At 37.9% G+C, this 25,260-nt stretch overlaps 1 protein-coding gene across 3 annotated transcripts in view; it reads left to right on the forward strand.

Moving 5' to 3' along the window:
• The window catches only part of LOC119656881 (ABC transporter G family member 23), a 224,617-nt gene that overhangs the window by 105,959 nt on the left and 93,398 nt on the right, over positions 1 to 25,260 (forward strand). The gene's annotated exons all lie outside the window — the stretch shown is intronic.

Genomic DNA, 25,260 nt, shown 5'->3' on the forward strand with positions numbered 1-25,260 from the left:
TAAGTTCGCTGTCTAAGAATTTATTAATTAATCCCGAAAAATCGTAAAATTTTCCAGACCAAGCGCTAATTTTCTAAAGTGCTCATTTCTCTCCTCCGTAATTTTGGTTTTAATATTTGTATATTGTTCATTCTAATAATTCAATTCGGAAACTACCCATTTTTGGTGGGATTTTACTATAAATTTATCTTTTGAAATTATCTTTTCCTGACATCAGTTTCATACTCCCAGCCTAAGTGTGGAATATTACCCTTCAAATGAATTCGAAAGTAAATCAAACTCCACATTCACCAATGTCACCAATATTTAGTGGTATGAGGTCCCTCCACTGATACATATATTGCAACATCAATCTACGACAATTCTCCTACAGGTGAAAGTTGAAGGCGAATCTCGAATCAAAGCAAAACACAATTTTTATGTCATACACATTAGCTTGATTCTGCTGTACCAATTATGTGGCAAATTATTCCGACATGGTATGTCGACATTGCGACATTGCTAATATATCTCAAATACTCGGTTACCCATGCCCGTGTGCAATCATCTCCCAGGTATCTAGGCATCTGCAATATGATAATATTATATATGTTAGGCTTTTCATTCAGATTACATATGGACCGCTGATATTATCGGCGGGGAAAGCATAAAAATTAATCATCTCTGGGGATCAACCTCGCATTCCTCTCATTAGCATATAAAGTAATATTATTCAAGTATGCACTTTGTATTATGTAATAGAAACCGTATTTTGTTATGTAGAGGTAAAATGTGGTGAACAATCTTAAACGGAAATAAATCTGTTGGCATGATGCTGACTCTAAGTGCGGATTGGATATTCATATTAGCTAATGGTAATATGATGCTAATGTGGGTTATTAGATTTCGATTCGTTGCCTACTTATTCGCATTATTTAATAAAAAATGCATTTTTCAATAAAATTTGGTGGAGCCCGGATTGTATCTATTGGTAATGAGTCGGTGAGACAATTGGTTTCAACTTTTGACCTTGAAATTCTTATTTATGTTGCGATAATCAGCAGCTTCGTGCTTCTTCCTAATTTGGGTTAAAAATGTCATAGCTTCCGGTAATCAACATATCTAATGTGGTGGAATTCGCGAAAAATGTCTACCATTTGCCTTTCAAAGAAATACTGCTAATTCACCAACAGTGACGTGGTCGTTAGTAAACGTCACCCAATTGCTTAATTCTAAGGCCAATCAAAACTGAATATATGTTTCCACAAAAGGATTTCCGAATCCTCCGAAGAATTTTTGGCCCCGTATATGAGGATGGACGAATCCGTAGCCTACATAACGACGAAATTTATGAGCGATACCACGACCGTCAGGTTGTGGGTAAAATCTGGCTCAATAGGATACGATAGGCGGGCCCCTTAATCCGAATGGATGAGGATGAACCCACCCGGAAAGTCTATAAGGGCAATATCTATGGTAGAAAAAGAAGACGAGGCAGACCCTGCCTAAGATGGAGCGATGGCGTAGGCCAGGACCCCAGACAGCTTTTAGAGATATCGAATTCGTGGACCTCGGCGCAAAACTGGGATGTCTGGAGTTCCTTATTAAGGCAGGCCTAGACCGGATACCGGTTGTTGCGCTGTTGATGATGATGATGATGATAAAAGGATTTCCAAGTCAATACAGGAAGGAAAAAGTTGACTGACGGTTTCATCCAGGGCACAAGCAACTCATCAGACGCTGCCTCACCTCTACCCTGGGAGCAGAACGAACGAAACGACAGATGGTAATCGTTCCATTTATGTATAATTTCAAACACGTAATAGGTATGAATTATATACAAGTAAAATCCGTCATAAGTTCAGACCAAAACCAGGCCGAAGTGAATTTTTTGCTGAGGATACTGGGAGTCCTAATGGACTGGACCGCTTGGGAAACAACTTACTTCGTCTTTTGTAGTCCACATTCTTCATTTTCTATACAAAGGGGTCTTCTTCATTATCAACGATATAACAAACTGTATCCGGATTAGGCTTGGCTTAGTAAGAAGCTCGAAATTTCCTTGTTTCGCGCTGAGGTCCACCACTCATATATTCCTAGCAGATGACTGACCTCCTGGCCTACGCCATCGCTATATCTGAGGCAGGGTCTGCGATACCTTCCTTTTTTCCTGTTCTTCTACTATAGATATTGCGTTTATATACTTCCCGGGTTTGATCATCCTCATTCATATGGTTTAAGTGGCCCGTCCACCACAACCTATTGAGCCCCATTTTACCTACAACCAAACCGACGAGGTACCACTCATAAATTCCGTTGTTATTTAAACAACGGAATAGTCGATCCTTCTGTACGGAGCCAAACACTTTTCCAAGGATTCTCCTAACGAACTCAGCTGAGAGCCTTGAGGACTTTTCGAGCGAAAAGGTTTATGCACATTCAAAAAACCTTAGAAATGAAAGTATCTTTTACAAAAAATGATGAACCGATATTTGACAAGAAGGACTTTTAATCCACAGTATAACTTAGTTTGTTGAATGCTTCAAATTACAGCTAAAGATCCCATTTTTAGAAAACAGTAAAAGTGTTTCTTTGAAAGTATTCATTAAAATCCGAGGAATATTCCCAAAGTTAGTGTCGCTTCCTAATATTCAAATATAGAGGAACCATAACATTATTTTACGCAAGTGGCATCTGTCAATGTCTCCGAAGCTTTTGCAGGAGTTGATTTGTGTCAGTGGCCATTTGCCTGTCAGTAAATTCAGACAACAATGATCTCATTTAGTCATTGTGTGCGATGCAGTGACGCCATTTACATTCATTGAAAGGATAGTAATTCAAGCGAATCAGAAACTCGAGTGAGAAAATGATGACCACGGTATTTTAAGACAAACAATTAAGTCTATTGGTTGCATACAATGTGGTGTAATCGCAGCCGAACTGTACCGTTACGTCTTGGTGGTTTGACGTTAGTACCTGTCGCGTCGGCCTAACCCCACAGTCTTCTTAGGATATGGAATGATGTTGTGACCACAATCAGAGCTTTGCTGACTTTACTGAATGCAGCAGGCTCAGCATATACTTGGGCTGAGAACAAATGCCCCAAGAGTTCTGCTGAGACATATGAACTCAGAGGGCTATCTCGGTTCCCATGGTACTAGTCAACCTCAGGTGAGGCTTTGCGGAATTTGTTAAATGAGTCTCCGTGCAGAATCGGGTTGGATCGCTCAAGGTCTTGGAGGGTTCAAATATTGCATCACGACCAGCAAGCCGATGTAAATATAGCTTTTCCCGGTGCCTCGTAGAGGTTCCCTATGGCCACTTGGTGTTGATTCAACCGCCAGAGTTGCTCCCTGTTCCTCGTCATCTTAGAGCAGCTCAAATGTACAGCAAAGCACTAACTATACTGAGACGTATATAAAATCAATGACCCGGGAAACTGTCATTGAGAATAACTCAAAACATGGCAATGCATGTCCTCATTTTTTGATCACCTACTCTATAGTCCGGACTTTGTTCTTCATAATTAATCTTTTTCCTTGTATCGAACGGGGATTCCCTTCCTCTTCTCCATTAGTACAACCCATAAGAAGTTTAGAACAGCCGGTTTCCTATCGAAAGTCCACAGCCCTATATACTACTTTAAGCAGATGATGTTGTCGACAAATGGAATGATCGCCTCATGCAACATGGGTTCGGATTAAATCTGAATAAATCTGAATTTTTGTCGACTGTTCCCCATGAAACAGGCACTACTATTGCCAGTTGCAGTGACCTACCCAGAACTGACCGATTTAAATATCTCGGGTCAATGCTATCAGCTAAGGGAGAACTGCGTTATGAAATTGCTTCACGCATTAGGGCAACCTGGATGAAGTGGCGTTCCACAACTGGTGTTCTTTGTGAACGACGCGTCCCAGATCTAAAATTTACCGGAGTGTCGTCCGCCCTTTTGCCCTGGTTCTGAAACACTATAAAAGGCGGAACGGGGAAAATGAGGATATCCGCAATCGATATGGGGTTGCGTCGATCGTGGAAAAATTGCGAAAGAGGCATCTTCGATGGTATGGTCACGTAATGTGCGCTAATGAGAATTAGCTTGTCAAGATTGGTCTGAACATCGAAGTCGATGTGAAGCGACCAAAAGGCCGGCCAAAGCAACAGTGGCTTGATAGGCTGGATGGGAATTTAAACTGCATCTAAATCAGAGTTTTGATAGAAGAAAATGAGGCAACCGATCATGATGAGCCGACCCCGCTTGTGAACGGAACAAAAGCTAAAGAAAAAGAAAAAAATTTCAATACTATCAGCCAATGGAGAACTGCATTATGAAATTGCTTCACGCTACAGTGTAACTTGGATGATAGAGTTCCACACCCCCCTTTATGATCGACGCATCACAAAAACCCTGTCGACCTCCATAGTTCTGAATGTTGGCCAACTATAAAAGATAATGAGCCCCGTCGCGTTACGTTGGATCAGTAGTGTAACATGTCATGATCACATCTGAAATGGGTACATCCGCGATCGATATGTGGTTGCACCCATCGTGGAAAAATTGCAAGAAAGGCGATGGTATGGTCGTGTAATTCGCGTTAACGAGAATTCCCTTGTAAGATAAGGCTGAACATCGAAGTCGTTGGGAAACGAGTAAGAGGCTTGATACGCTGGATGGTGATTTGAAAGATTCGCTGCTGTATCCATATCTGGCCTTTGACAGAGTAAAATGGCGCAGCTGATCAAGGCAAGCCGACCCCCGATCTGAATGAGACAAAAGCTAAAGAAGAACAAGAAGTTTTTCCATTCTTCAATTTTATCGTCAGAATTAAGGTAAAATGATTTATTTAATCAACGCCGTACTTCAGAAATCATTCGTCCCCTTCTTAAGGGTCTACTTCGGGACGATTTTATTATTTCGGGAATCAATGTTTTTCTCAGAAGGAAAACATTGCAGAGGGCAATAACTGACTCTCTGACTCTGAAATTGAACAAATCCCTATGTAGCCAGAAAAAACCTTATTTTTATTCATTACTAACAATTTTGGCTGCCAAACCATTCCAAAATATCAAATATGATGAATTGTACGAGGCACATCCAGAAGGTAAGTGTACTGAGGGTCTTACGGCCATAGGGAATGGTTTTTGAACATGCTTGTAACACTGCCGTCTAGCCTGACTCCTGTCCTTCAAAATGAGACTAATTCGAGAGTAGTATTTCAAAAACTGTTGTCCCAAGATCATCTCTTCTGAAAAATTGCATGGACATTTTTCGCCTAGTGTGAAATTCGCGTCGTCACCTGCTACTTCGCTGTAGAGCGAAAGGCTCCAGTTAAGATTTTAATGACGTTGAGAGTGTTTATGGGGTTACTGTGTACACGCCTGAATCGTCTGAAGCCAAAAGAGAGTCGTCGAACCTTTCCAAACTCCGTTAAAAAATTCGGAATTACAATTTCAGTCAAACCACATGGCATGCGACAAGCAACCGTGAGACCCGAAAAGAAGTGAAAAAGGGGATTTAGAGTGAAAAGATGGGCGCGCTGACAAAGGGCTTCTTGCTGCAGGACAATCCCAGACCTCAGATGGTCGATTTCACAAATCAACTTCTGGACCCTATTGGATTTCATTTTTTGAATCACTCACCGCATTCCTTTGACTTAGGGTTTTCAGATTATCGTCTGTTCACTTCCTTGATGATGGAAAATGCTCAATATCCGATCGCTCTTTTCAGGGATTCATTCAAGCATAAGAGTCAGGTTATCATAATGTATTTACATTTGTCGAAAAGGAGATTGATGATTCCTATAATGCTTTTCTTTTTCAGCTTGAACGCCAATTCTATGAAGACCAGTTTTCCTTTTTTTATTAAACAATGCAAAGGAAACTTCTCGTTCATACCAAATTCTGTAGTTAAAACCGGTCGTAAATCAGCTGCCTTAAATTCTTGGCCTCTGTTTCATTTCAGTTGGATTGTGTTTTCCAATTTAGACACTTTGGTATGTTGGTGCTTAGCGAAAAACTGTGAGCAGATGCTGCTCAATATGTTACCCAGTTAAATGCTCTCCAACATCCTTTTCCTATTGCCTCTTCTTTGGAAGGAATTTTCCCGACATGGACTGTCATTCCTGAGGTGCGCAACAACAGATCTATTTTGTTCATACCTTGCACTTTTATCAAAATCACTATTTCGTATCTGGTCAATAGGCAACTTCAGTTGAAAGCCTAACTTAGTGCCTATGGTGCCCTTAGCCAGAAATGAGAGTACAGCGACTTTTATTATGAGAGGAACTGGAAACCTGACTACGGTTGGGTTGTCGGTTGCACCCTTGTCTAATTCTTGCTATAGACCAAACCTTACCTGTCAGAATTTTCTCTTCTGCCTCTAACAGAAAGAGCGAAAAAAAAGAAATCTAGTGATGTGAACGTCTAAAAACGCAGCTGAAATCACAATGCAAGACGCCGCTCGAGGCATCAACAGCTCTAGATTCGCCTGTCTTTCTCGTTCATTAAAAGTAGCTATCTCAACATCAACATAAAGTTTGCCTTGTGCTGCTGATAGGGCAGCATATGGAAAATTGCTTAGTGTTACTGAGAAGCTCCAAGTTTACGTCAACACTTGTAGGCGATATATCATCTGGGTATGTTGTGTAAGAATTAGCTCTGGGTACAGGGTAGACACCCTTGGACATGTTGATTAAAATATGGACGTTCCAGTATATAGGTCATACACCAAGGAACGGTGATAACTTTGTCGCTGGCTACATCTTGCTATGGTATCTGTGATCCAAACGTGGCGGGCCAGTGCGGTACCCTATCTAAAAATAGTCTAGGAGGACTATAGGCTATCAGTATAGACCGTTTGGAGCTGGTAAACATTTCCAGAAACTGGGAATGGCGACGTGATATTCCCTGCTTTGCCGTCATATTGAATATAATTCGTACCCATTACGTGTTTGCGATTATATTTAAGTGGAGCAGTTACCATCTCTCGTTACTTTCGGTCACGCTGCTCCCACGGCAGAGGTGAGGCAGCGTCTGATGAGTTGCCTCTGCCCTGGATGAAACCGTTCAGTCAACTTTTTTGCTTTTTACTCATATTGATGTTTGCGAATGTTTTCCGTTCACAAATATGAAAATGATGATCGTCGCTTTTGTTTTGTATTTCGATGGCTTGAAAATAGGAATCTGTGTAGAATTCTTTTATTTAAGAAAAAAGTGTATCTTCCAAACGCTGTTTGGTAAAATTATCTTTTACGGTGATGCATCAATTCTCGCAGTGATCGATTTCTGGAATCGCCTATGTTTTTTCTCAACGATTGCCTCCATTATTTAAACAACATAAATTGGACTTAATCATAAGAGTTATTCCTCAACTGCAAAAAAATCAGCGCAGATATAGCATTCGTCATCATCAATGACATAGCAACCAGGGTCCGGTCTAGACATGCGTCAAGGTCGTCGAGCTTGCTACTCTCAACAAAATCTTAATGTCCTAGCATACATCAGCCCTCCACATGGTCTTCCTGGTCTTTCAAATCATGTAATCCAGCCACCCAGTCACTCAGCCTATTGAACCTGGTTGTATCTCCGACGGAACGGTCCCGATATCGTTCAAAGATTTTGTCATTATACAAAGGTCGGAATTGTCCATCCTTTTGTAAAGTATCGAAGACTCCCCAGAAAATCTTTCTTCCGAACGCAGGAAAAAGTTCACAAACTTGTTTGTATATGATCTAAGTTTTCGAAGAATGCATGAGAAGCGAAAAGTTCATAGCTCCGGATAATAAGATCTTTGTCACGATAGATAAACATTTTGAGCGATACAACATTAATTTAGGAAAAGTGTGTCTTAAAAGAGAAAACTTGGCCTTGTATACCACCATGTTTAGTATTCAAGCTTAGAAGGGTGTTCATGAACCAATTTTCCAGTTTTGCAGGGTAATAATCGTCCATTTATGAGTGTTTTATGAAAGATATTTATATAAATTCTTACTGGAATTTAATCATTACAATATTTTCACAAACCAGACGCTTCACCGCTGTGGGCGACTTTAAATTATGTACCTTCGCAATGATCGAGCAATCGCATGCGGATTGTGTAATGATACTCTACCGCTGTGAAATTCGTCTTACTTTTTTCTTATCAATTGTGAATCATCAACTCCAGGCATTTGCCATAATGGCTGAGGTAATGTTTCTCTGCTCATGCTTTAGAGTGAAAGAAATCGGTGACCGTGCTTCACGAAGTTTCTGCAAGCCATACATGAAAAACACTTGAAAAGAGCTGAGTCACCCTGAATGCGCCTCTTTTACTTGGAGTAGAGACGAGTAATAGAAGGTTAATGACGTTTTTTTGGGGCTAACAATGTTCGAAGTTCATAACATCTGTGGAAAATGTGGGATTGGGATTACCGTCATTTTTTTCAGATTAACCTCTTTGAAAGATGTGTATCTATTATAAAAAGAAAAAAGGTTTTGTTTAACACACCTCTGTAAAATGAGCTTACTAGGTGCAAACCTTGATTATTCACGCTTTTAAATGACAAAAACAACCTTCAGCCCACAAAAATTCTGCACAACAATTATCATGGGATCGTTCACCTTCACCTAACGCTCCGTCTTTCATTTTCTGTTCATATTGCTTGATATCAAGTATATTACATTTTAGATAGATTTGCTTTTTATCTTTTGTTTGGTGAGGTTGCCCAGTGACCATTTAATGAGCTTACCAGTATTTCTGACCGACATACAGAAGGGGTAATTTGCCATGAATGTGTTGCGATAATTTTAAAATTGGGGTACTTAACTTGGCAATGTTATTGGCAAGCTTCCGCGTAATCAATTTCCGCGTTTGGATATACATATGTGTACATATGAAGAAATGGTCAATTTTGGGATTGAATTTTTGCGGATATGCGATACGCAGTGTGGGTGTACGCCAAAATGAGGTTTGGCTTTGAATCAACTTGACGATTTTTAAGGGGGATACGAACTTGGCAATGACAGAAAATGAGTTTTTTATTTTATTTTATGAAAAAATAGGGACTAGTTGTGATAACCATGAAAAAACCGTATGTTTTACTAAGTAAGCTTTAGAAAAATCACAAATAGAATATCTTAATAATATTTTTTAAACGTTGTAATAATTTAGAGGATCAGTTAGTCTTTAGAATTTAATCAGATATAGCCACCTTGAAAATCATTTATAGACATTTCCACAAAGTGAGAAACAACACGTTTGGTTTACTTATCATAACTACGTATAATAACATTGAAACTAAAGCTAACTTAACCCCTAGCTGTACTGTTAGAGGCAATCTAAAGACTAAACTATTACTGAAGGTATGAAAAAAAAATATTGTTAATATATTTTCGACAGAAGTAGAAAAAACCTCCATTCGATGACATTATATATAAATGTTTATATAGGAACAGTGATAGCTTAAGGGGGTCATCCCGGTGAAGGACGTTTTTTTTTTCGCCCTTTTTTAGAATTTTTTTGTGAAGAACTGGATAAAGGTACAAATACGGATTTTTCACCATATATTTACTGATATCTTGAGCATGTGTAGTCCAGCACCATAGTATAGTTCATTATTTAAATACTGAGCAACTTATACACCCATCTCCAAAAAAAGGTTTTTTTCTGCTGCCAAGCTAGAGGGCGCTGTCATCATCTTAAAAAAAACGTAAACGACATTTTAACGTGTGGACTTCACTACAGTCCGCAAACTAAGATTATTAAAAAATATTAAAAAGTAAATTTTTGGTATCTTGTTAATTTTTTTTTTTTTTGTAAATTTTGGAGCTTTTTCAAGGCTTCTTTAATGAATAAAAAAAAAACTACCAAATGAATCCCAATTATCGTTGTTTGCGGACCGTAGAAATCTGTCCTGAATAAGTCGTGAAAATTTGGATAGATTTTGGGCTATGTTGGCAGCTGATTTTCAACATGCAGCTTCGAGAAAAACTCATTTAAAAAGTAGAATGCGATTTTTAACCATAAAATCTTAACCGACCATTAATCTACTATACCTAGTCCATAAATCTTAGGTTTCTTGAAGAAACAAGTGTTAAGCCTTGGCTTCAATTTTTATGATTTTAGCGAAGTTATTCGAACCGATAAATATGCGCCTTATTACGACGATGGACATAAACCTGGCATTGAAATTTTACATATTAAACACTCTAATTTCCGAACGACTCCAAATATCAAAAAATCACTTAACGCATATATTCTACACTATATCTAGATACAATTGATGCTGCAAAAAAAATCGATTCCCCGGATCCAACACATGGGATGACTCCCTTAAGGGAAAGGAGTAGGATGTCATACGTGCTGGAAAAGATTGGCAATTAGAAGCTAGGGATTGACACTAAGAATGGGTAGATTTTGTAAATTGGGACTAGTAGTAATTATCAGTGTAGAAAACTACTCCACCTTCGGGGTTGATGAGCTGGTTTTGAGATTGTAGGGATAAGAGGTGGGTGAATACGGAAAATGTTTTTTTCAACGTTTTCAATCTGTATGACCTGGGTGGTAATGGGGTAGGTTGTGTCTAACATGTGTTTAGGAAGTGAAGGGCGTGACGGACAAGGACAACGTCGATGCGGAAAGTTTGCCAGGAATCATCTAGGTTTTGGTTGGAAACATATTTGGAACGGTCTTCGTTCTTGTCAATACATGTTAAAGTGCTGAAGTAGGATCTACCTTTCTCTCAGGAAGAGCCCTTCAATTTGGAACGGGAAATTATCGGACCAGAAAATGAAGCCACAAATGAAGAGAGCTCTAATAGGTTTGTAATGACATTTCCTCATTTATTCAAATACTATATCTTCAATAATTTTTCAAACTGTTCTTACCATCAAATGTGATCTGCCTCCAGAAAGTGCACAAAAATATTTTTGAAATAATCGTAAAATTCGTCCGCTCGCGTCTATCCCAGGTCACTACGTCCTATGCTCCATTCAAACATTATAATCTGTACAATATCTGAAGGGATACACTTATATATAGGAAATATTAACATTGTCGGAACTTCCTCGGGGTCTGATATACGGAACGATATTATGGGTAACGTTTTAAAAAAAATTGTGCCACCCATTGCCAGACCAGTCATTTTTAAAGTTTTGTGTAAAACAAAATTTTATTAAAATCGATGTTTTCTCAGAATCTGGTTACACCTACTGACACTTAATTTGGTGGGAAGCTTCATACAGTGTGTTACATGATTCTATGAGGAATTTAAGGGGGGTCCCTATACATGCAAAAGTGGGGTGTCAAATTTTTTGACTGAATATAGTCATGTGGGGTATCAAATGAAAGGTTTCGATTAGTGCTTTTCAAAGCTCGTTCTGACATTTAATACACAAGGGGAAGAGCGGGGGCTGAAAAGTGGCAATTTCTTTCATGAATCCATTCTCGGAACCTACTTAACCGAAAAATCTGAAACAAATCACGAAGCTGCCGTTATACAGCGGCTAGACTCCGAAATACCCTCCATACCGATATCTCTGCAAATAAAGTTAAAGTTAGATATTCTACTTCGGTTGTTTGAAAACATTATCTCGCTCTCAAACTATAGTTAGGAACTTGTTTAAAGGCAACGGTCCACATTTTGGTATGCCGGTTACACTCAATTTTCACATCAGGATCATCCTTGGAATACTATAAATCGAAATCGAAATTTTGGAAACGTAATTTTACCCTCTCTAATCGCCTTTATTGCCCGAAGAATATCTCCCTTTTTATATGTATTGCATTTTTTGGCATTGCGAACTTCATTGCGAAATCAAATTTATACCGGCTTCATAATAATAGTAATATTTGCCATAATTAGCACTTATTGCTTAGTATTAGTTATGGCATCTATTTTCTGATAAAGGTTATACTGACTAGTTGTAATCATTTTTGGTACCTTTTTCAGCATTTTATGAATCAAGAATTTTCTATTTTCTGTTGAACAGAATCCTATTTTAGGCCTATTAATCTATATAATAAATGCTATATAATTAAAGTCTTATGTTCAGGTAATCCTCAAAAAGAGATGCATCCGATTTCGATTGCAAATAGTCAGTGATAACTTTCTTTGAAAGAGTTTGCTAAATAATTCCAGGAAACAGGCGCTCTAGAGCCCTTAGGATCTTTTTTCTTTAACTTCCGAACAAAAAGTGGTCATAACTAGTACGGTGTTCATTACTAGTGGTTTATTCTAGCTGTAGCCATCCTAATATTTTTATGCAATCGGATTGAAAGAGAAAAAATTTAATAACCAAAAGATATTATACATCGCTCAAAATTGAAAATCTTCCTTGCCTTACAAGGGCAATAACATTTTTCGCACAATGTATCTGATTTTGGTGGGCCATTTCTGCAAAAAAAAAGTCCGGAAACCGTTGAGTGGACATTTGTCCCATTAGCACCTAGTACGTTATATGAGGATATCCATATATTATGTGAGAGTAACCACTTACGGGTGATCCTGCCATGTAACGTCTTGAATTGACAATTTTGACCTATCACAATTTTGTTAGTAATAGTGTGATTTGCACCAAACTTCGTACAATTATGCTCTCATTATAGCCTATATTTCCGCAGAATTTCGTGATTCTTGGATGAACTTAAGGGGGGGGGCGCTGCAGTCAATTACTAAAAATTATAGTAATGCACAATTATTACCTTTATTTGAATAGATGTCGCTATGAATAGATGTAGCCTAGGCACCATATAGCATCAGCCTCTTGTTTTTTTCAGATTTTTCGGCTGGGTAGTTTCTGAGAATAGTTCCGTGAAAGAAATGATGATTTCTGACCGTTTCCACTCTTTACCTTTCCAAAAAATGAGAAAACTAAAATCGGTTTCGGAAAGTACTAGATATCTTTCATTTGATACTCCACATGACAATATTTGTGTGGAAAAAAACTGATATCCCCCCTTTTGCATGTATGGGGACCCCCCTTAAATTACAGTTCCCATCTGTCCAGCGAATTTGGTGTTAATCGCTCTAACCATTTTCGAGAAAACTGCGTGCAATAGGGGACAGACGGACATAACAGGTATGATATTACAACGTGAGATTCTACTCCCGTTCCTTACAACGGCTATACTCGTGGGAATCATAATTGCGTTATGCAGATGATGTTTTCCTAGCGTCTCATAGGAAACCTAATCCCGAGCAACTTGTTCAAAAATGGAATGATCACTTCATACAACACCTGAATTTTTGTGGACCAAGCTGAATGAGTTAAATATCTCCGATCAATGCTGTCAGCCAATGGTATACTGCATTATGAAATTGTTTCACGCAACCTGGATGAAATGGCGTTTTCAAATCCAAAATTCACCACTGTCTCGTCTGCCCTGACACCATCTACCGTTCTGAATGTTGGCTGACTATAAAAGATAATGAATGGCACCTAGCGGCAATGGAGTCGAAGATTACATCCGAAATGAGGATATCCGCAATCGATACGAGATTGTACTGATCATGGAAAAATTTTTTCGAGATGGGTTTTGTGATATGCTCACTTTATTCTCGCTAATGAGTATTCACTTGCTAATATTTGTCTCTTCAAAACTCCCGCTTCCCACTGTGCAGTCGCGGCAGTATCAGTCAAAATGATTTTTGAGCGAGAATTCAAACATATTCATAAACATATTCTTCTTGAGAACAATCCACTTATTTATGTTCGCGATATTGTTAATCTACGAAAATCGATCGTTTCAACTTCCATTTTAAATCTAGATTTGCAACTACGGTTTTGATCAAACAAAATGGCACCACCGGATATATCTCTTCATGAGAGCTCAGCCCAAAGACCACACTCTCTAAATCGAAAACCTTAGAAGCTACCTGCTATCTGCACCAATTAAGTACACTAACGTACGTAACGGTACGTCGTTGGATTACCAACTAAACACCTCCCTATCGTCAGTGAGCTAGCCTGGAACCGTTTGTTACATTACTTTGGGTTAGTTCCCGAAATCAGGTAATTTCTTTCACCAACAAGAAGGGAGAGGAGGAAGCGAACTGTCAGTTCAAGGAACCCCCTGCCACCCGGCTCCTCTACCGGTCGAGCTCTGTCTTCTTTGCAATGAGAAGGACCTGAACGTAATGCGCAACACCGTTTCACCTGTCAACCCTCCTTAGCATCTCCTCAACAATGTTCTCTGGGGAGAGATCTACTGTGTGCCGAATTCCATCTCACTTTCCGCAAGAAAGAAACTATAATCGATGTCGTCCACAACTTCATTGCAAAGCACACAATCCGGAGATCGTACCTTTCCAATCTTGTGCAGATAAGACTGAAAACCTTTATGCCCACTTATGAACTGGGTCAGGAAATAATCAGTTTCACCATGCTTCCGATTCAGCTGCGCACCTAAGTTGCCAATAAACGGCGCAGTCCATCTGCCTCCAGTTTCAATTTGGCAAAAGAGTTGCCACTCATCTAGGGTGCGTTGCCGTTCTTGACGAGCAACCACCTCCCTTGCGCTTGTATATGGTTTGACGCTCCTTAGCAGGAATGGCAACGGGGATCATTCCCGCGATCACCATCATGGCCGATTCAAAGACAGTGCGGTATTCAAACGTCACCTGCAAAGCTCTCCGTCTCTGTACTTGCGTTAGATGCTTATAATATACCTCCTTACCAAGAACGTCAGCCCATACCTCTGCATAGTAGAGCAGAACAGATTACGACGCCGAAACTCCAGCTGCAGCCTTGTTCGCTGCTGATTTGCTCAAAAAAGCTCATCTTTGAGTCAAGAGTCAGCGCAAAGTACTTTACCATTAGTTTTGAGTCGATTATCGACTCGCCGGACAATATGCGATACAGGATTGGAATCCTCTTTTTAGCTAGGATGACTACTTGGGTTTTTTCGTCACTGTCTGGCCGTTCAGGAAATGGCCCATAGGGAGGCAAATTTATTTCGTGTTCACCTCGTTAACACTGAGGTTGGCTTCATTTGGTGCGTACTCCAACTCTCAGTGTACCTTCATATGTTCGTACAGAGTATTATTCGGAAAATTATATCTGCATCATCGGTATTTTAGGAACAACGTACTTATTGTGTTCCCTGGGTTCGTTTTCCTGATGGCGTACCCGAATGCTAGGTTAAATAGCGTGGGGCGGGATCATTCCTTTGCTACAGTACTCACTCTGGAGGGAAGTTGACATTCTAAGTTTTATCATTATTTCGGGAAGTACGACACCGTTAATACTTCCATAGTCTTGATAAAAACGCCAAATCGTTTTATCAAGCATTATTGCGTTGTCGAGTTGCCTGATCCAAAGCCAACCTTATATTCCTCTTTTGAAGAATTTTGTCAATACTTTTTGACATGTACACAAGCGAGAGGGTGACCTTTTTTTGTAAACTGGGAATATTATATAATCCTTTTCCGTCGTATGTGGTTTGTAGCCCTAATTACACGCCTGACGAGACGGAGTGGCAAGAGACGGTTCCCCTGGGGACTAAAGAAAAAGAAGGGAAGAAGGCCAGTTTTTCTGCAAAATTTTTAACTCCGAGCATGGATTTCCTCTTTAAGCTTTAGTCATTTGTTTCATGGCACTGACCTGGTCTTGCAAAAGTTTTGTTAATTTTTATGATTATCGGTTTTCGTCAGCTTTCTGAAGTGACTGACTCGTTTCCGTCTTCCTATTTGTAATTGATAATGTGGCTTAATGATTGCTGCTTGATATTGGTCCTGGCGTTCGAGCGTATTTTCATCTGAATTTAGGATTTTCTTTTTAGTTAAAATGGACCCAATTGGAAGGCTTTTTCGTTGTAGGCTCACACTTTTATTTTGGATACGAAGACGTGTTTTAGTAGTTGTTTGATTCTTTCCTCAAAACCTTATCTATTTGGAGATCCGCTGATCCTTTAGTTTATTTTCGTGAAGGAAAACGCAGCTCCAAACCCTTAGGACTATTATTATCTTCACTGTACTATCCCCTAAAATTGTCTATTCAACGACCTGCTTCATCCTCCGGCGTTTGCAGACTTTTTCCAACCGGAAAACATCTCTCCGAGGCTAGGAGTGAGTCCGCAAATTCTTCATTGATGAAAGCCTCACCGAAGCATCTTCGTTTAAGGGCTAAGTGGCATGGCAGTCGAATATGGAATGCACTTTTTTCTGTTCCTCATAAATATTTCATACAGCCGACACCGCCACCCCAATTTTTTCCATGTCGTAGTTTAAGGATTAGTGTTGGGTAAAGACCCTACAAGGGTTTCCATGTCCCACTGAAATTGTCTTTCTTTTTCGTTGCATGGCAGTTACCCCAGTTCCGTGCTTCGTCTTTTTTTGCCGTTGGTAAAAATAAAATAATTTGATTTCCGAGTCATTTAGTTTCTTTTGAGGATGTGTCTATGGTTGTGGAACATTTTTTAAGGAAGATAGCGCATACGTTCGATGTTGGTATGACACATTCCAATATTCAAATGAACAATTCACTTTCAGTTGTCGAAATGCATGCCGTTTTCTTCATCCACTTAGAGTCTGAACTCTGAATACCTGGATAGTATCGCTTTTCATAGGAAGCGGTACTGGCATCGCCCTAATATTAAACTGGGGCAGGTTTAGTCATTTTTTTCACTTTGAGGCCTTTATTTTCTTCTATCTTCTGACGACCAACTCATCAGACGCTGCCTCACCTCTGCTCTGGGAACAGCGTGATCGAAAATAGTGACAGGTGGGAATCGGTCCATTTATATATACTAGCAAACACGGCATGAGTGCCAATAATGTTGAGGTGAAATCCATCCTAATTTCAAACCTAAACAGGGCCGAAGTGAATTTTTTTCCTGAGGATGCTGGAGTGTTTAACTCAAAAAGGGGAGTCCGTGGAATACAAGAGAGGAAGTAAGTTGCTTCCTAAGTGGTCGCAGGTTTTCAACAAAAAAGAAAAAAACGGAAGAGAGGTTTAGGCTTAGCAGTTTCTGTCTTCGAACATAATTTTGTAGTTTGGAGAACGCTTCATTAGGTTTCCTGCTAGTTTCTTTAAAATGTGACTTGAAATAGTCCTATTTCGTCTAAGTTAATCCTTTCTACTAAAGCTTTCCAGCTAAATAAATTGCAAGCAGATAAACAAATCTTTACAATTTATAATAGATGTTGCTGTAGGGACAACTTTAACTTTAAACTTATCTGATGGGCACTTATTCGAGTGACTAACTTTATCTGGAACCAAGAACAGATTTCGCAAAAAATGTCAACAAGTATAATACGCGCTATCTACAAAAAGGTGTCAAGTTGACATGCGAAAATTACAGATGCATCCCACTACTTTGCGCGTTCTATAATATTTTCACAAAAATACTGGAGGAACGAGTTAGACTGTACGCCAATAAGACGATTAGTGAATGCTTGAATGGGTTTAAACAAGGAGATGGGCTGGCACTGGAGCAGGTTATACAAAAGGCATGCTACCCTAAAAGTCCTGCTAAATCGTCACATATATGGTCGGAACATCATGGCACAATCTTTCACATCAGCAATAGGCATTTTTATAAACCTTGACAAAGCATATAATTAGGTGTAGAACGCGGAATTAAGTTCGCAAACAGAGCCTTATACTCGGTCCTACCGCATACCCAGGAAAGCAAAGCTCTGAGTATAAAAATCGATAATAAGACCTGTACTATGCTGTGGGTGTGATACATGGTTTCTAACACTAAACTACCGAAAACCTGGTCAATACCATCGAGAGGAGGGTCCTTACGACCTAAACTAGGGGACGATCAATGGCCAATCAAATACAACCACGAGTTGTATCAAATATTTGGCTACCCTTAAGTCCTCAAAATAATCAAACTTTTTACTCTACAATGGGGCGATGTATGGACGACATCCGGATACTTAAAAGGGTATTCGAAGGAAGAACAGAAGGACAGAGGCATGTGGGAAACCCCGGAAAGCATTGGGAAGATAAGGTTGACGAAGGCAGCGCATCACTGCTCAAATTTCGAAATTGAATGATGCGATCGGTGACTTCCTGAAGTCCAAGGTCCAAAATGGGCTGTACACCCTCGACACTTGATGGAACTGGATGGATATGAGCTTGTTTCATTTGCTAGTTGCTAGGAATATTTAGATTATTTTTTACACCTGGAAAAGAAGGCAGAAGCAAAGTCAGCCCTTTCGACTACCACAATGCACCGTATTGCTAGTATGTCGAATTGATAAGAATGAAGAATACCGAAAAGAAAAATATGCATTACCTTTAGATGTTTATTAATTGCGATTCCTTTCTTTGAAGCTCCGCGTGGCAATATTATCGGATTTTGGAAAATATGCATATATAGCATACCTAAGCTTGTAGAAAAATCTCTGTTTATCAAAACAGGCAATCTATAAAGATTCAAACTGACAGTGACTAAGCATTAACTTCCAAAAATAGATTGAGGTTAACAATTTAACTCAAGGACATCGCGGATATGTTTTTCACAATAATTTAGCTATAAAGCAGGTTCTTGCTAATTTGTATTATAAATATCAGTCGCTGAATCATTTGAACTGGTTTTTGATTTCTATGACCACGTCCAAAAGACGGATAAAAGCGATTCATCAAGACAAACATTTCTGGGAAGTTTATCGCTAATGTCGTTGGCATTGCAGTTGATATTTTCATAACATCAAAGAAAAATGTGCAAATTGAAAATTCCGCAAATGTTTCACTCCCAAATTTTATTTTAATTTGTCTCTCTTAATACGTGTCAGTTGTACACGTTCACCCTGGCTCACGAGTATGTTTATTGTCACGCGTGTGTGCATTTAAAAGTCATTTCACTGGCAATAAAATATTGGAAAACTGCAACAAATTCCTTAAATGTCAACTGTAGTAGTTAGCATTGTTCGTTGGAGCGTTCAAGGGATAGTGACTTAGCAAGTTTCAGTTTCCCACCTTGGATTTTATAATAAATCATCTTTACTTATTCACTTAACTTGGGCTCAATGGCAATCTTTAGGAACAAGTTTTGAAAAGTGTAAACACTCTTGCCGTCATGTACGCCACAGATACAAAGTTGTCACTTATGAAGACTAGACTTGGTTTTCATAGTTGTACAAACTTTTTTATAGGCAATTTGTAAATCTTCAAATCACAACTATTAGTTTGACGACATAATATCCAATATGTACATCTGCATGTGTACACAGTGATTATAGATGATTACAAACAGTACAGACTCGCACATACCTATCTGCAGTTTAACTACTTGCGTCCAGCCAGTCGAAAGTAGAAACCTGTGTCGTACTGAAGCATACCTGTCTCACGTGGAATATATTCATGTTTAGCCATATTTGCCGGTTGCAATATGGGGATGTAAGAATTTTCCATTGAAAGTTGATCAGTGATCAGAGATCAAAAGCTCTTCAAAGTATCTATTAAGGCTAACCCGTAGATTGGGGGCTAGAAAAAATTGTTTACGAACTCAAGTAGTTAATGACCACATCCAAAACATGGTGAATAAGTCAATTCGTGATTGCGCAACTTTACTGTGGAATAGAAACATTTAATTAGATATGGAAATGGTACATACAAGTTTGTATCAATTTAAGTAATGATGCGTGTAGTGGAGTTGGGAATAGAGTTTTCTGGACTCTTGTAGCTTATTCATTAGCAAATCAGTTAGGAAACAACACATGTTTCTGATGGAAATTTTTCGAAGGTTCTGGGGAACGAGAAATGAGATCTTATGAAAATTATCCGTCTGTCTACCTGCCTGTCATACACAATTTGATTTATGAACATCCAGAAAAAGGAAATAGGATGTTTCTCTGTTAGGTCTCTAGAGGAAGGGTCTGCCAATACATGCCGTATTGGGTATCAAATTAAAGGTCTTGAATATGTTTTTTAATATTTGAAAAAGATTTTCTCTCAGAAGTTACTCAACCGAAAAAAACAAAATGATTCATCTGTATAAAATCTTGTTATCTGTCTAAAAGATTATGGGTATAGCATTTGAAAAAAGAACACCTTTGTTTGGCAAAAAAAATAGAAGAAAATATTTATTCTAGACCAAGCGATCGTAATATTTGATGGATCCCGTCCCACAACTTCTGTTTTCTGGAGGCCGTCGCAATATATTGCTGATTTATTCAAAATCATCTAATCGGAAAAATAAAATTAGTTTAATAGTGAATTTAGTGCCTGAACAAAACTTTTTTTTTTGTTTCTGAAAATCACCATTTCCTTGTGGATTTTTAGAAAATTATTTATTAAAAATATAATTATTTAATAAAAATGGAAATCAATCTATCAGGTGCTAATTTAATTGAACTGTCTAAATTTCATTCAAATCGGTCAAGTGGTTTTTAAATTTCACTGGTCACCGAGTTTGAAAATATATTCTCAAGAAAAACTCTCTTTTTATATTTTACTTCAAATTTATCTGTAGAAATACTAATGATTGTACGCCAAACTATCTGCTCCTGGACCATATAATATTGTATTTCTTCAAGCTTCCCCAACGGCAGCTTTTTTGTTATTTTGTTCATATCTGCATTGCTTTCTACCTTCCCTAGACTGTCATTTGTGACCCATTTGGACATTCTTAGAATTAACATTTTTGATGGATTCACAATTTATTCCAATGGCACTTATAGCAATTAATAATGCATTTGTAACTCCATTCAATTCATCTAATATTCAAATGGCAACATAAATGCCACTTTTTGTGATGGTAGAGCTTTTTGACTTATTTTTCACAAGTTTATTGAAGTTTTTGCTACTGTTTCGGTTGAATTCACCAAAAGTAAATTGTCATTAGTCAGGTCTTTATAAATTGATTTGATGGCACCCGAAATATTAGGAAATAAGGGAGGAATCGAATGAACCCATAGGAATTGATTTCAAGAAATCTGATAAGCCAGCCGAAACGGGTTATTCGCAGATGCAGCGAAGTAGCTGTCGCTAAGGGGGCCCTTGTGAGATATTTCGGGAACTATTCTGAAAATGTTGGAAAATGGTTCCGAATTTTTTCAAATGCATCTACCGCAAACCAGATAAATATAAATGATAGTAGTAGTTTACATGATTTGCTGAATCTTTAAGAATTGTTCATAGAATGCAATTTCTTTCAACAATATGTTATGATTGCGAGAAGTTTGATGGAAATTGTTCCGTTAATAATAAAACGATGGCGGTCAGAGTTATGAATGTACTGCATACTTATGAAATCATACATCATGGAGCACTAAGATTGAAGCTATTTGTGAATGCATATAAGAATAAAATAAGCAAAAATTTTTCCAGCTTTTTTGTTTTTGGTTTTTTTTTTAAATTTTATAATTAATATAATGTTTATAGTTGAAATTTCAAAAAGTTTTTAATTTGCAATTATTCCAAAGATTTTCTAGTTTTTTTTGTCAAGCTTATCAAAAATTTAAGTGATCGTAAAAATGGAAATAAATTTATTTTTATATTTATATTATATTCAATTTTTTTTTAAAATTAAATAATTTAAATAAAAAATAAACTTTCAGTAATTTTTTTTTAATTAATAATTTGAATTAAAAATCAATTTCTAACAGATTTTAATATTTCAAATTGTTTGCCTGTAAATATTTATTGGAATTTCCGTAATTACTGCTTTGCATGTTGTCGCACGGAGTACAGAAGATGCATCGGAACAACAATTTGAATGTTCCTCTGTACCTCTTATAAAGGGGGGTTATATTAGCTCCTTCACTTTAGAAAATGTCCGAGTGCCATCCAACTCTTTTAAAAAGGGTTGAGATTCGGACTCTGGGATGCCAATATCATTAAATAAGTTTATTTTTTTTTTATTCAATCTAATCCAATTTAGATACATACTTAAGATCTTGACCAGATCAAATCGTCAACTAAGTTTTAATTAGGGTACGGAATTTTTAATGAGAGTACGTTGTTTCAAAATATTATAGTAAAATTGTACTCTTTTGATGCCCGTCTTTTTGAATAATTTTGGGAAAATAAGTGACGAAAAATGTTGATAACCCAAAATTAAACTATGATATTTTGATAGTGAAACTTTATTAGTAGTAAAACATCAAAATAGCACTAATATCTCTTTATAAGCATTTGATTTCATATTACTAAGCTGTTTCCATTTTTGCCCTTACTATGCGTAAAAATTTTAATATTTCAACGCAATGAATGGGCTGATGTACCAAAGGTCCATATACACATGACGCGGGTATCTTTCTGGCCGGGAGTTACTGGTTGAGGTAGTCTTCATACCATTGATGACTAAACTTAAAGAACTGGAAAGACTGGAAAGACTGGTTAAGCGTCACATTCACAGGAGAGTGTTATGCAAACCAACAGGGTCATGTTAGAAAGTCGTCGGTGTTTTCTCTTCATTTTTTTTTTATTTCCAAGGTTGAAAATCAACTCTGAACCGAGCAAATAATGACAGCAGTAAAAGGACTTTTGACTATATGCGTTTCAAAATATAATATTTGTGAAACTGTCAGGTCATTTTGGTGACGGTGATACTTTAGTCAAGTCGATCTCGATGCCAACGTAGAGGTTGCTATGTACCGAAGTAGATATTGATGGCTATTCGACGACAGGAATAACAAAAGGCTGCTCTTGAAGAGTTGTGTTGACACCACTTTTGTAGAGTAAGCTGACCGACTCATTATTATGTGAACTCCAAGAACTGCTAATACTCGCCCAAGCACATGCAGATAACATGGCTGCGCTTACTGGAAGTATTGATCGGTGTACAGGAATATTCAATGCCCCTTGAATTTATTGAGAGTTTATCTCTCGAAAAGGAAGTACGCTGGATCATATGCTATTCGAAGTTATTAACCTGGATAATTGACGAGCGATTAAAGGACAGACGCTATAACCAAACACTTTTGAAAGAGTCCGAGATCACCTTAAAAATTAATGCGGAATGCAGAACTCCTTCCAACCCTGATCACTTTAAATTTATTTAGGAATGTAGAACTGATTACAACTCTCTATCTAGATTCAATTTGGCAGAACTGGTCTGGATACCCCAACAATGTCATGTAGAAGAAAATGAAATCTCAGCACCTTTGCAAAAGAGAGTTCAATTTCTCCTGCACCAGAACGGGAACTAGTAATTGGAGTGTCAGTAGTATTTGCTAATGTTGCTATCAAAAACTGGAACCAAGCCTCCCATAAGCACACCGTTTCGTATCAGAACCAAAGAACTGCAAAGTTTCGTTGTCAAAAAGAAGGAGGATATGATGAAGTATTGCGGATAGTCTTATTTGCTGTAACTTACTATCTGAAAAGATGTTTAAAATGTGCCGATCCTGGAAAGAAAAGTGAAAAGTCAGATACAATTTCTTATGTAAGTGCCTCGCCTGTGGCTCCATGAGACGTATTTTCAAATTATTTTTGATTGTGATATATTTCAGTGGAGCGGGTAGCATCGCATGTACTGACAAGGGGGACATCGAGTACAATGGATCACTACGGTACCTGAGTGTTTAGCAGCTGAGCCTTTCCCCCACTTGCTGCGGACACACACAGGGTGTTTTTAGAGCGCGTAGAGTCTTTCCATCTTTTATAGCAGATGCTCCGACTTTACAGAAGCTGAGACATTACTTTTTCATGTTGAATATAAAAGGGGGTAATATGAATGGTTTGTAGCATGTAGCAACACTTGGCCGTGTTCGGGAACCGCTGACTTCTCGATCTCTGTTCGCCTTTAATTTCTTCGAGGGTTTTTCATCCGAGTTGAACTTCCTGATTTTCATCATCATCATCAACGGCGCAACAACCGGTATCTGGTCTAGGCCTATCTTAATAAGGAACTCCAGCTATCCCGGTTTTGCACCGAGGTCCACCAATTCGATATCCCTAAAAGCTGTCTGGTGCCCTGGCCTACGCCATCGCTCCATCTTAGGCAGAGTCTACCTCGTCTTCTTTTTCTACCATAGATGGATCATCTTCATCCATACGGATTTAGTGACCCGCCCACCGTAACCTATTGAGTCTGTTTTTGTTTTTCCGAAATACGCTGTCTCACAATTACAAGTAAATTAACTCCTGCGATCGTTAAGGATTCTCTGGTATCATTAGGCGTTCATGTGATAAACTGCTTTTGCAGATCTAACTTCTAGCAGGCGATTACAATGGTCGAATAGTAATAACAAAGGAGCAAAAAATTGAGCTGAGAAAAAAGGGACACTGAAAATGGGGACAGTTGGTCTCCGAAATATGTATTTTTTTCACCATTTTTTTTTAATTAAATTTTAATTTAATTTTTTTTAATTAAAATTTTAATTTTAATTTTTTTTAATTAAAATTTTAATTTTAATTTTTTTAATTAACATTTTAATTTTAATTTTTTTTAATTAAAATTTTAATTTTAATTTTTTTTAATTAAAATTTTAATTTTAATTTTTTTTAATTAAAATTTTAATTTTAATTTTATTTGGGCTGAGGTAAAAACTTTTAATCATTGTTTTATTTATATTCCAACATTTCACTGGGTTTCATGGGCATCTTCAGGATCTCTATTAGATAATTGAGTAAACAAGTTCACCTAAAATGAAAGATTGCCTTGGAAGATACTTTTCCGTTTTATTGGCTAAAAGTATCTAATTTAAACAAATACGTATTTCAGAGACCAACTGTCCCCTTCTTCAATGTTATTATTTTCTTGATATTTTGGGTAATAACACTGAAGAATAGGACAGTTCGTCCCCGAAACACGTATTTGTTTAAATTAGATTCTTTTAGCCAATAAAACGGAAAAATATCTTCCAAGGCAAACTGTTATTTTAAAACTTTGGTCCTCCTTACCTCCTAATCCAAACTAAGTTCACCTAGTCTCAGACTTCGATTTGAATGTAAAAAACTCCATTGATTTCCAAAATCAAGAATTTATCAAATGAGAAAAAGAAGATCATGCTAAAAACTATATGGATTCCCAAAAGAAGATCAGGAATCTGTCAACTAGCGTCCTTTGGCGTAAAACTTTTTTACCAATGCCTCTGCGCAGCTGGCAATTTTAGACAAAGAAATCTTCGAGCAAATCAATGCTGTCTTTAAGATTCTGAGGAAACTCAAACGAGCAGTATAAGGCTGTGTATGTCGGAAACAACTAAGCTGTTATTTAGAAGCAGGATTGCTGCTTCAAAGAACAAAGATGAAAATAAGACTGTCTTAACTCACCCTTGCATATAGAACAACTATGTTTAGCGGTTTGGTCATATCATGATATTAAGACATTGATCGCAGAAAGACAATACAGAAAAAGTTTGACCCGGGAGGCTTTCCACATTTACCCAGCTGATAACACGA

Source organism: Hermetia illucens, chromosome 5 (assembly GCF_905115235.1).
Source record: "Hermetia illucens chromosome 5, iHerIll2.2.curated.20191125, whole genome shotgun sequence".
NCBI classification, from domain to species: Eukaryota; Metazoa; Arthropoda; class Insecta; order Diptera; family Stratiomyidae; genus Hermetia; species Hermetia illucens.